The following is a 12,564-nucleotide window of genomic DNA, read 5'->3' on the forward strand; positions in this document are numbered from 1 at the left end:
TACCCTGGTTACCGATACACATATACACCGTCACATATACACATAATCACACACACACACAATCACCAGTTTACTGATCCACATACGCACCCCACACCACAACGTCCCCAGTCTTCACGTCCCCCTATCCCCCGACCTGCCCTCGCCAGCACTCGGCCTCAGACATTAAGCTGCTCAGCATGCGAGAATTATGGCCCATCCCAGGAGTATTATCGCTCACAAATTCCCACGCCGTGTACGGGAGCGCTATTTCGTGTTAGTAATATTTCCTTGTATAACTATCCTCATTATCCACCGATATTACATGGAAAACACACCTCGGGAATATTTTTCAGTGGAATACCATCATCCTGTATTACCCTCGGAATTTGTGATAGGTGTAAAATGTTGTGATGTACGAGCGTTTTTATCCAGTCATGACAGTTGACCCGAGGTAATAATATATTCAGCCCAGCGAGGGGAGCCTTTCATGTTCCCTCACCATTTTGCATACCGGTACTGTGAACGTTCATTTGGTGACATACATTGATCTTTCTTTTCATATATTCAACCACACCGACGGAAAAAAAAAAAAAAAAAACACGCGCACCCATCACGTTATACTCCAAATGTTTCCACACCGGTACCCATGAGTGAAGTGTTGGGTGCGTTGGGTCAGTTTTCCAGTATGAGAAAGTGGTGTTCCACGTCTCTACGAATCAGTCGCCTTTCAGGACCCTTGAAGTGTAATTCGACTGTGTGTAATAGAGCTGCTCGTCCATGTCGGGAGAGTTTAGGACAGCCATTCCAAAGCATACGTACTGTACACACAACATTTCAAGAATTTCACGAGGTGTGCCGTCTAACCTACGCAAACCACATACAACATTTAATGATCCCATATTTATTGCTGTTACTCTTGATTATACAAGGGCCATGCAAGGTTCCGTACCTGTACATTACTGTGGAAACTAATACGGAGAGTTCCAGTCCTTTAGCAGGCTGTATACTTAGTCACCTATTCATTACCAAGGGCTTCTTTACATCAGCTGCTAAAGTACTTGGACTATGAACACTCCAGTTCCTTTTACATGTTTACCTCTCTTTTCTATACGGACCAAGGTGATTAACTTTATAACCGGAGGACGCTTTGTTAATATTATCATGACTAATATCACATGATTTCATTTGACTTACCTTAGACCCCCCCCCACCCCCAGGCCTGTGAGTCAGGATTACCATCATGACTCACAGACATTAAAAAAAAAATGAACGAAACTAAAAGCATTACAGTTACCATCAGTAGGCAAGCAAGAATTGTTTGTATACATAAAATTTTAAATATTACTCCCTTCCCATCAGCTTCACTCCCATCTCTATAACCTGCTCTCACCATTATAGTATCCTTATCCTTATATATACAAGAACAGCCAAAAGGATATTACAAACCTTTGCCTCACTCCAGCACCAGCTCACAATTTTATCTACTCTTAAACGTGCAGCAAAAAAATCTGTATAACATCCAGAAATATATCTCCAACACCATACATACTTAACCCCGTCCATAATTCCCTCCCTTCTCGATGCCACATGTGTTTTGTAATTCATTTAAATCCATAAATGTTATAAATACCTTGTAGTCAAGCAAGCACGCTTTTCTTTGGCCTTCTATGAATAGTTGAGTCATGCGCTCCCTACATCTAGTAAAACCACCATACTCATCTTTCACAAGACATTCTGATGTATTCCTTATCTTCTCTATGCTTCTTCTTTATTATACCATTCCTGTGACACCCACCGCATACACTACAATAATATTTACTCAATTTGATCACCTTTACTTTTCTACACAGGCGCAGTCATTCCCTTCCACAAGTCCATGGGTACAGCTCTAGGCATCCTTGTTTTCGGGCACATATCCAAGAATATTTCATTCCTCTTTTTCCACAACATCTCTCCACATGTCTCTCCAGCATCCGATGCCTTCCATAATTTCAGCTTCTTCACAGCAGTAATCACTTCTATCACGTTCTCCAACACTACATCGGTTATTGCACACCACGACAACCATAAATGTTAGCCACATATCTACAAGTATTCTCGGTACTCCCATGCATTAACTGCAGAGATATTTCTTCCATTTAGCAGTCGTCAACTATCATCCATATATATATATATATATATATATATATATATATATATATATATATATATATATATATATATATATATATTGTTACGGAACAGAGAAAGATAATGTACACTTTAAGTGAGAATACGAAGAGTCACTACTGTCCCGTAAAGTTCCAGGTTCAAAACAAAAGAGTTAGGTAAAATTACAAGTTAAAGTTTAATGCTTAAACTAACAACAAAACATTCAGGACTCATAAGGATAATGTAATGGCAAATAAACAGGTTAAATATATGGTTAACTGCAATAGCCTCTATTAACACGAAATTAGCAAGAGTAAATTTATCTAAGTCAGCCCTGATAAAATGAGATACCAGATAATACTCAGTGAATGCCAGATAAATTATTACAGATACAAACTATTATCAAAAATGACTGCTATAAAACCCTACATTAATCACAAAGACCTCACTAGGCCTAAGAACTAACCCTATGCTACACAGCACAAGAAAAAATACAACAGTTATACTCAAATTACACACAGCTGCTAGATGTTTGGAGATTTCTTGAGCACTCACAATAATAATATCTGTACAGGGGAGGACAGAGATGTGAACAAAATGAGGAGCAGATCTAAGTGGCAATGATGCAGAGACTGAGCTCATTATATAGGGGCTGGCAGAGCTTGATACAACTTGTAAGAGGGACGCGCAAATGAAGCCATGGGGACAGAGAGCTGAAAATCCCGCAAAGTATAACAGAGAGAACGACTTACTCTACTATAACGGTAGAAGGGGGGACTGAGGCAGAACACGCTCGTGATCAAACATGCAGCATACTGTGCGTTAAAATTACACAAAGGATGATGAAATCATAGGCTATGTAACACCTCCCCACAAAGAAAAAAGAAATTTACAAAGGAAATTTCTTATTACTCTAAAACAATCTGTATATGGCATTACAGACCATGCAAAGGTCTTTCCTAATGTTACAAAACATGAGATCTCCCTAGCACGTTCAGTCATAGGTACTTGCCAGTATCCCTTTAACAAATCAAACTTACTTATGTACCTAGCCTTTCCGATCTTGTCTATGCAATCTTCCACACGAGGGAGAGGGTAAGTGTCTGTTTTAGTTATCTGATTAACACGTCTGTAGTCGATGCAAAGCCTCTGTGACCCACCTGGCTTAGGGACTAGAGTGACAGGAGAACTCCACTCGCTCTGACAGGGCTCAATCATCTTGTGGTCCAACAGGTAGCCAAGCTCCTTCTGGATCAGAGGAACTTTCACTGGGTTCACACGGTAAGGAGGCAATTTAATTGGCTTTGCGTCTCCAACATCGACATCATGCATCAACACAGTGGTTCTTCCTGGAGTGGCACGGAACACTTCCGGGTACTCCTGCAGTAATGCCGAAAACTCCTGCCTTTCCTTGGGAGGTAGATGAGAAAGCTGAGTCTGGAGATCATTCATGATATCAGGATTCTTCCCCAAACTATCACTCAGGCTCATACTGCATGGGAGAGCTTCACTTGCAGACTCGGGTGGAACAGCTACAGTGCAGACTGGATTATTTTCGTCCCGCCTGTGATATAACTTTAGCATTTTGATGTGACATAGTTGCTTGCTCTTTCTACGATCTGGTGTGGCGATGACATAGCTGACATCACTGAGTCTCTTCTCCACGAAATAAGGGCCACTAAACTTGGCTTGAAGAGGTTGCCCATGAACTGGTAGCAGAATCAAAACCTGATCTCCTGGCTGAAAGTGGCGTAACCTGGACTTCTTGTCATACCAAGTCTTCATCTTCTCCTGAGCAGCTCCTAAATTCTCTCTCGCCAGCTGTAAAGCAGTGGACAGCCGTTCTTTGAACTTCATCACATACTCCAGCAGGTTGACGTCATCTTCCTCTGACAGCCAGCATTCCTTGAGTAACTTAAGGGGTCCTCTTACTTCATGGCCAAACAGTAGTTCAAAAGGTGAGAAGCCCAGTGATTCATTTGGAGATTCTCTTGCAGCAAACACAACGAATGGAAGACCTTTATCCCAGTCTTTCTGATGTTCCAAACAGTATTTCTTGAGCATCGATTTGAGTGTTTGATGATATCTCTCCAACGCTCCTTGGGTCTGGGGATGGTAAGCTGAAGACGTGATCTGGGTGATGCCCAACTCTTTCAGAGACTGCTTGAAAACGTTTGACATGAAATTACTTCCCCGGTCTGACTGTACCTCCTTAGGCAGACCAAACTTTGTGAAGAACCCCAGCATTTCCTTAACCACGTTCTTTGCTGAGATGTTTCTAAGTGGAATGGCTTCAGGATAACGAGTAGCCATGTCAATCATGGTCAACACATAAGAAAATCCTGAAGAAGTCTTAGGAAGAGGGCCCACAATATCCACCAACACACGGGTGAAAGGCGCCTCAAAAGGAGGAATGGGAACTAGAGGTGCAACCTTTTCGGTCTGATTACACTTCCCCACAACTTGACAGGTGTGACAGGACTTACAATACCAGGAAACATCCCTGAAGATACCTGGCCAGTAGAAGTGTTTCAAAATGCGTGCCACAGTCTTCCTCACTCCAAGGTGTCCTGTCAAACTGGTATCATGAGCCACTCGAATGATATCCTGCCTACAAACACGAGGGATGACAACTTGATGTACAACCTCCCATTCACAGTCGGCTGATGCTGTTGGGGGTCTCCACTTCCTCATAAGTACTCCTGACTTTACATAATAACAAGTAGAAGCACCAGCTGACTCTTCTTCACTGTAAGCAGAGTTAGCTAGACCTTTCAACTCAGGGTCAGCAACCTGCAACTCAACCAACTCTTGACGAGACAAATTATCAACACTACGGGGTACTGCCTCATCTGGTGAGTGGTCCAAATTAGCAAGAAAAGTGTCAGCTAGGATAACATCATCATCATCATCATTATCCTCTACATCACCAGTAACTTTAGACTTAGCCCTAGTGACAGGACATGCAGGGAACACATCAGGGACATCACAATCCTGGGACGCAGCCACTGGCTCACTAGACAACTGAGGAGCTGGACACACTTGACTTCCACCAATATCATTTCCAAGTAAGAAAGTTACACCTGACATTGGGAGTGTCTCAACCAACCCAACCATAACGGAACCATTAACAAAACCAGACTCTAAATTCACTCTGTACAGAGGGACAGAGAAATAATTATTCCCTACACCTTGTAAGATTACAGTTTCATCAGAGGAATTAACATTAGAGCCTAGAACACTGGTCAGCATAAGGGATTGGCAAGCACCTGTATCACGATATATTTTAACTGATTTCCTGTCATTACTGTCCAGAGGACTGACAAAACCATCAGACAGGAAATTAGCACATGAACTCTTGAGAGTGTCACCCACGTTACTGCTCAAAAGAGGAGCTCCATCATGAGAATTTAAGTTACCCCTCAAAGCAGGTTCAGTTAACTCAGTTAAAGAATTCTGGGAACTCTCAAGAGTGGACACTAGACCAATTGACTGAATATTTAAAGACTCCTTTTTGTTCACATCACGCTGTCTCCTGAAACATCTCTCCGTAGTATGACCAAGCTTACTACAATAAGTACATTTGCTTTTCTGAAATCTAGAGGTGAAGCTGGTATTTACTTCCTGAGAAACATCATCCTTATTCTCTTTCCTGTTACCTGTACTCTGAGTAGAGGCAACGTACTTACTCTCAGCTTTCCCTTTTTCTCTAGAATATCTCTTGTGAGTGAGAACATACTCATCAGCTAAAACTGCAGCATCAGACAAATTATCTATTCTTTTCTCATCAAGATATAGGCTTACATCTTTATAAATACACCTTTTGAAGTCCTCCAGCAAAATCATCTGCTTAAATTTACCAAAATCAGAGTCCACATTCTTAGAATTTAACCACTGCTCTAACAGATCTTCTTTGATTTTTGCATACTCAACATGGGATTGCTTATCTTGCTTGTAAGTTGTCCTAAATTTTACTCTATAGGCTTCAGGAACAAGCTCATAGGCCTTAAGAATCAAGCTCTTAACTACATCATAATTATCAGATTGATCCTGAGGCAAAGATGCATAAGTTACTTGAGCTTTACCGGTGAGAACAGTTTGAAGGAGTACTGGCCAATTCTGTTTGGGCCAATTAAAACCTATAGCTACCCTCTCAAACAACTGAAAATACTTTGTTAAATCAGATTCATTAAAAGGAGGGACAAGTTTAACATTTTTAGCCACATCAAAATCATCAGAGCTAGATGATCCAGTTCCACCTTGTTTCATGCGATACTCATGGTCTGCCTGAATCCTAGCAATTTCAACTTGTGCCTCAGCCTCCTTAGAACGGGCCTCCGCCTCCTTAGCACGAGACTCCGCCTCCTTAGCCTGTGCTTCCTGCAGGGCTAGCTGTAACTTAGCTAATTCAATCTGCGTTTGCTCATTTGGAGGAGTTACATTAAACAAGCTTTCATTAATCATGTCAACAATTTGATCTTTAGAATGATGAGAGCGAACAGCAATTCCCAGTTGTTGAGCAACAAGCTTAAGTTCATTCTTTGTTCTGTTTTCTATATCACACACTGTTTGCACATTTGACAAAAAATCTTTGGCTTCATCAAGTGTAGAAATAGTAGCCATCATGAATATATCACAGTCACAAAATATCAAACAATATCCTTATGATAATATCCTGAATATCCTGGCAAGGTCGCCAAATTTATGTTACGGAACAGAGAAAGATAATGTACACTTTAAGTGAGAATACGAAGAGTCACTACTGTCCCGTAAAGTTCCAGGTTCAAAACAATAGAGTTAGGTAAAATTACAAGTTAAAGTTTAATGCTTAAACTAACAACAAAACATTCAGGACTCATAAGGATAATGTAATGGCAAATAAACAGGTTAAATATATGGTTAACTGCAATAGCCTCTATTAACACGAAATTAGCAAGAGTAAATTTATCTAAGTCAGCCCTGATAAAATGAGATACCAGATAATACTCAGTGAATGCCAGATAAATTATTACAGATACAAACTACTATAAAAAATGACTGCTATAAAACCCTACATTAATCACAAAGACCTCACTAGGCCTAAGAACTAACCCTATGCTACACAGCACAAGAAAAAAATACAACAGTTATACTCAAATTACACACAGCTGCTAGATGTTTGGAGATTTCTTGAGCACTCACAATAATAATATCTGTACAGGGGAGGACAGAGATGTGAACAAAATGAGGAGCAGATCTAAGTGGCAATGATGCAGAGACTGAGCTCATTATATAGGGGCTGGCAGAGCTTGATACAACTTGTAAGAGGGACGCGCAAATGAAGCCATGGGGACAGAGAGCTGAAAATCCCGCAAAGTATAACAGAGAGAACGACTTACTCTACTATAATGGTAGAAGGGGGGGACTGAGGCAGAACACGCTCGTGATCAAACATGCAGCATACTGTGCGTTAAAATTACACAAAGGATGATGAAATCATAGGCTATGTAACAATATATATATATATATATAGATAGATAGATAGATATATATCTATCTGTCTATCTATCTATCTATATATACATAGGTAGATAGATAGATAGATGGATATTGTGTACAGTATATGGATTTTTTTTAATGCTCCAGCCAGGAATCTAACCCGAGACCTCTAGACAGAAGTCAACCACCGTTACGACTATACCATTCCGTGATAAAAGCAAAGCCTGACTTCTGTCTGGAGGTCTCGGGTTCGATTCCCGTCTGGATCGTGAAAAAACTTTCCACATAGTGCATGTACTCACGTGTAAAGTGTGTTTCCCCCAGTATATATATATATATATATATATATATATATATATATATATATATATATATATATATATATATAATTTAGATAGATAGATAGATAGATAGATATACATAGAGAGAGAGAGAGAGAGAGAGAGAGAGAGAGAGAGAGAAGTATGTGTGTGTGTGTGTGTGTGTGTGTGTGTAGGCTATATCTTCCATGGGAATCGAGGGGATATATATATATATATATATATATATATATATATATATATATATATATATATATATATATATATATATATATATATATATATATACTGTAGATAGATAGATAGATAGATTTAGGGGTATAAGTCTGTTGAATGTTGTAGGTAAGGTGTATGGTAGAGTGTTAATTATGAGAGTTAGAGAGGGTACAGAGGGAGTGATTGGTGATGAGCAGTGTGGCTTTAGGAGAGGGAGGGGATGCGTGGATCAGGTGTTTGCGGTGAGACAAGTGTGTGAAAAGTATTTAGCGAAAGGCAGGGATGTGTTTTGGGCATTTATGGATTTAGAGAAAGTGTATGATAGAACTGATAGGGAGGCTTTGTGGACTGTTTTAAGATTGTATGGACTTGATGGTAGGTTACTAAAAGGGGTGAAAATTTTTATGTAAATAGTAGAGCGTGTGTAAGAGTGGGAAATGCTGTGAGTGATTGGTTTCCTGTGAGAGTGGGGCTGCGACAGGGATGTGTGATGTCGCTTTGGTTGTTGAATATTTACATGGATGGTGTTGTAAGGGAGGTAAATGCAAGAGTTTTAGGTGGAGGTCTGAGTCTGGTGAATGTTGATGGTGGAGAGTGGAATCTGAAGCAGCTGCTGTTTGCAGATGATACTGTACTGGTGGCTGATTCAGAGGAGAGATTGAGACAGTTGCTAGAGGAGTTTGGAAGGGTGTGTGAAAGGAGGAAATTGAAAGTAAAATGAGAATAAGAGTAAAGTGATGAAGTGTACGAGGTTGGTAGAGGGTAGGGGGATGAATATAGTTTTGAATGGCGAGTTGCTTGAGGAGGTAGAGTGTTTTAAATATCTAGGGTCACATGTTGCTGTGGATGAAAGAATAGATGCAGAAGTGAAGTTTAGAATAAATGAAATAGGAAAGGTGCTGGGAGGAATGAAAAAAGTGTTTAGATGTTGTTTGCTGAGAATGGATGTAAAGAGAAGGCTGTATGAGGGTGTTGTGGTACCGACTGCATTATATGGGGCTGAAACATGGAATATGGGTGTAGCAGAGAGGAAAAGTTTGAATGTAATGGAGATCAGGTGTCTGAGGAGTATGTGTGGAGTGACGCGTATGAATTGGGTGCGGAATGATGAAGTGCGAAGGAGAACTGGAGTTGTTCGGGAGATGGCTAGTAGAGTTGAGCAGAGGGTGTTGCGATGGTTTGGGCATATGGAGAGAATAGATAATGAGCAATTGGTGAAAAAGATAACTAGATCTGATGTGAGAGGTGTAAGGCTGAGAGGAAGACCACGAATAGGATGGATGAACAGTGTGAAGAGAGCGCTGGATGCGAGAGGGATGTCTGTTGAGCAAAGAAGAGTGGCTGTGCATGACAGAAATAAATGGAGAGAAATTTTGAATGAATAAGTGATGACGCAGCCCTGAGGGGATATTCTCCTGCATTTGGTCTGATCAGCTATTTCAGGTCAGGTGCGGGTAAGGGGATGAGTCTGTTATGATGTGGCAGGGGTAAACCAGCTCTGCTGTCGGGCCCTGCTGCGGATGTCACTGATAGTATTGCACAGTTGACCCTTGTGCGGTGTGTTGCGGTGAGGATCTGTCCGTTCTCCCCTTTGGGGCTAAGATGCGAATGAATGTGTTTGAATGGATGAGTAAATGGGGAGTGTGTCGTCCTGTCACGGCTACCTCCCTTTCCTTGGGGGAAGCAGCCTAGGTATATATCTATATATATATATTTATAGATATATAGCTATATATATATCTATATCAATATATATATATCTATATCTGTATATCTATCTTTCTATTTATCTATATCTATCTATCTATAATATTTTTGTATATGAAAAAATTTGTCTGTGTGTCTGTCTGTCTTCTAAGTGAATCCAGGGGGTGCATATAGAACTCCCCACACAACTGTAACAGGTGTAAGTGTTTACATCGAATTTATATGTGTACATTACAGTTGGTAAAGTGGCGCCCCTGATGGCCAGTATTATAACTAATTAGAAATAATCAAGTCATCATGGTGGAAACACAGCAGCCAATTACCGTATTTTTGTTTCAACAATCTCATTATTGGCTACAACAGGACGCATGGGTGGACAGATATGTGGGGTGGGCAGGGCTGGTGGGGTAGGTGGGTATGGTTGGTGCGTGGATCGGTAGCTGGAAAGGAGGTCCATGGTAGGAATAGCTCCATGGGGAATATATCCCTGGGGAAGTGGACTCAAGGAGAAACGTGGTTCACTGGGTAAAATGGAACCCAGGGGGCCTTCCGCCACAGGGGAGTGGCCATTTAGGGTCCCAACTAACGCCGTTATGCACGATCATAGGATTGTACCCAGGCAACACCGGGTACCCCAGCTCTTCCTTGATAATTCAGTGCCGTCTTTTGAACATAATTTCAACATTGTAAACCTTTTTCCCGATTACTTTCCTTTATTTAGAATAATGTAATTTACTATTATTATGTGAATGACACTCTGGTTATAAAAACAAATGTGTAGCTCTGGTGATTCACGGCTAAATCATTTTACACAGAATCTGACCTCGCTTGGTGCCGATGCTGGTGGATAACTGAATGTCAAATAGAATTCAGAGGGAAAATTAGTTTTATGAACAACAGGTAATTACTAGGGACGTGTCAGGTGCAGCAGCCATTCAGAGTGCTAGTATTTGCAGCTGAGTTCAGTGGAATTAATTACTGCAGGTGAAAGGCACATTGAAGGAAAGGCCGAAAGAGGGAATGAAAATTTGATTATCACCCAATATACTTTTTAGGCTAAAAACTGCACTGCGCAGTTGACCCTCGTGCGGTGTGGTGCGGTGAGGAACAGTCCATTCCTCAGAGGCTAAGATACGAGTAAATGTGTGTGTGTGTGTGGATGAGTGTTTTGGTGAATGCGTGGTTCTTTCTTGGCTACCCCCCATTAGAGGGGAAACAGCTTAGGTATAGAGATAGATAGACGGATAGATAGATAGATAGATAGGTAGATAGATAGACAAAAAAAAAAACTGCATCCTGGTAAATGAGACGAGTACGTGTGCAGGACTACAAGACTCTGTAGGGGAGAGGTGACTGGGAGGAAAGGAAGACAGTAAGCCGACTACAAGATGAAGGGATAAAGGGGGTGAGCTTTTGAGGCAGGTCGTGGAAGACGTCGTTACTGAGTAAAGGAGAATTTATTGAAGGTTAATTGTAAACCGTAATCGTCGCGGGATAATGTCGATGAACAGTGATGGATTAAATTAACTGAGGGGTATGAATGACTTACAGGATAAAATACATTGCCAAAACGGAGACATCAAAAAAATTCATTGTTGAATGAAACTGAGGCAAAATGAAAAATTTAATTCCTCGGTGAGGTGTGAAGCTTGGAGGGTATGCGTAGTAATATGACAGATAGACAGATAGATAGATAGATAGATATATAGATATAGAGAGGCGGGGGGGGGGAATTGGTAATAGGCACAGCAGTGTTTGGTGAAAAGAGAAAAGTTGTTGCCTTGCTAATATCATTGTAATATTGTTCATGAAACCAGGATGAACATTAATAACACCTTTGAATAACACGAGAACAAGAAACGGATATAGCAAGAACATTATTTTTGACAGTGAAGTTACTGACATGATTAAAAAAAAAAAACTAAAAATTATGACATTCACTCCCTAAACGCATGCCAGATTTGTCAGGGAAGTGAAACTATAAGCTGTGATGTATGAATCTACACTCCGCACCAGCGGATGAAGAGGTGTTGTATCCCTTCCATTGCTTTCATCTTTCTTCCAAGCGCCTTTTCAGCATGACGCTATTCCTGAATTTCATCACCACTCGCTTCAAATTTGGCACAGTTGTTCTTTGCGAGAATAGTCCTAGATACGTTCTAGGACTATCACCTTTTCAGGTGATATGGACTCAAGGGTTAGACCATGTAATGAAGCAGAATTTGAGGTCCCTTTTTTTTGTATGGTCATTACCCATCATCGCAGATTGCGTCCCAGGAAGTGATGACAGGGTTTCAGAATGCTTCGGTCACTCTGTACTGTATCTGCATTATAGCTGATCGAAAACTTGAATATTCTGCCATCACTTCCTGTGGCGACTGTACTATTGCTATGTGGAGACCATCTTGCATTTCCTTGGAAATGTTGACAGGCTTAGTGCTATGTCCTTTTATTTTTTCCGCTCACTTATTATTCTAGTTGTAATTTTTAGTTGGTCTTGCCGATGTTACACTGCTGTTATTCTAATACTAGTAGTAGTAGTAGTAGTAGCGGTATCATCATCTTCATAATAATTTTTACCTCGCCCGGACGGAGTCCGACGAGGTATTGATTTGGTTGAATTTGTTTATTTCTTTGTTTGTTAGCAACATTACCAAATAACTGCCGAATGAAATTACATGAAACGTTCAGGATATGTGGGCACTGGTCC

This window comes from Coenobita brevimanus, chromosome 6 (assembly GCF_032717465.1).
Source record: "Coenobita brevimanus isolate Jiangsu-jjx chromosome 6, ASM3271746v2, whole genome shotgun sequence".
NCBI lineage: Eukaryota > Metazoa > Arthropoda > Malacostraca > Decapoda > Coenobitidae > Coenobita > Coenobita brevimanus.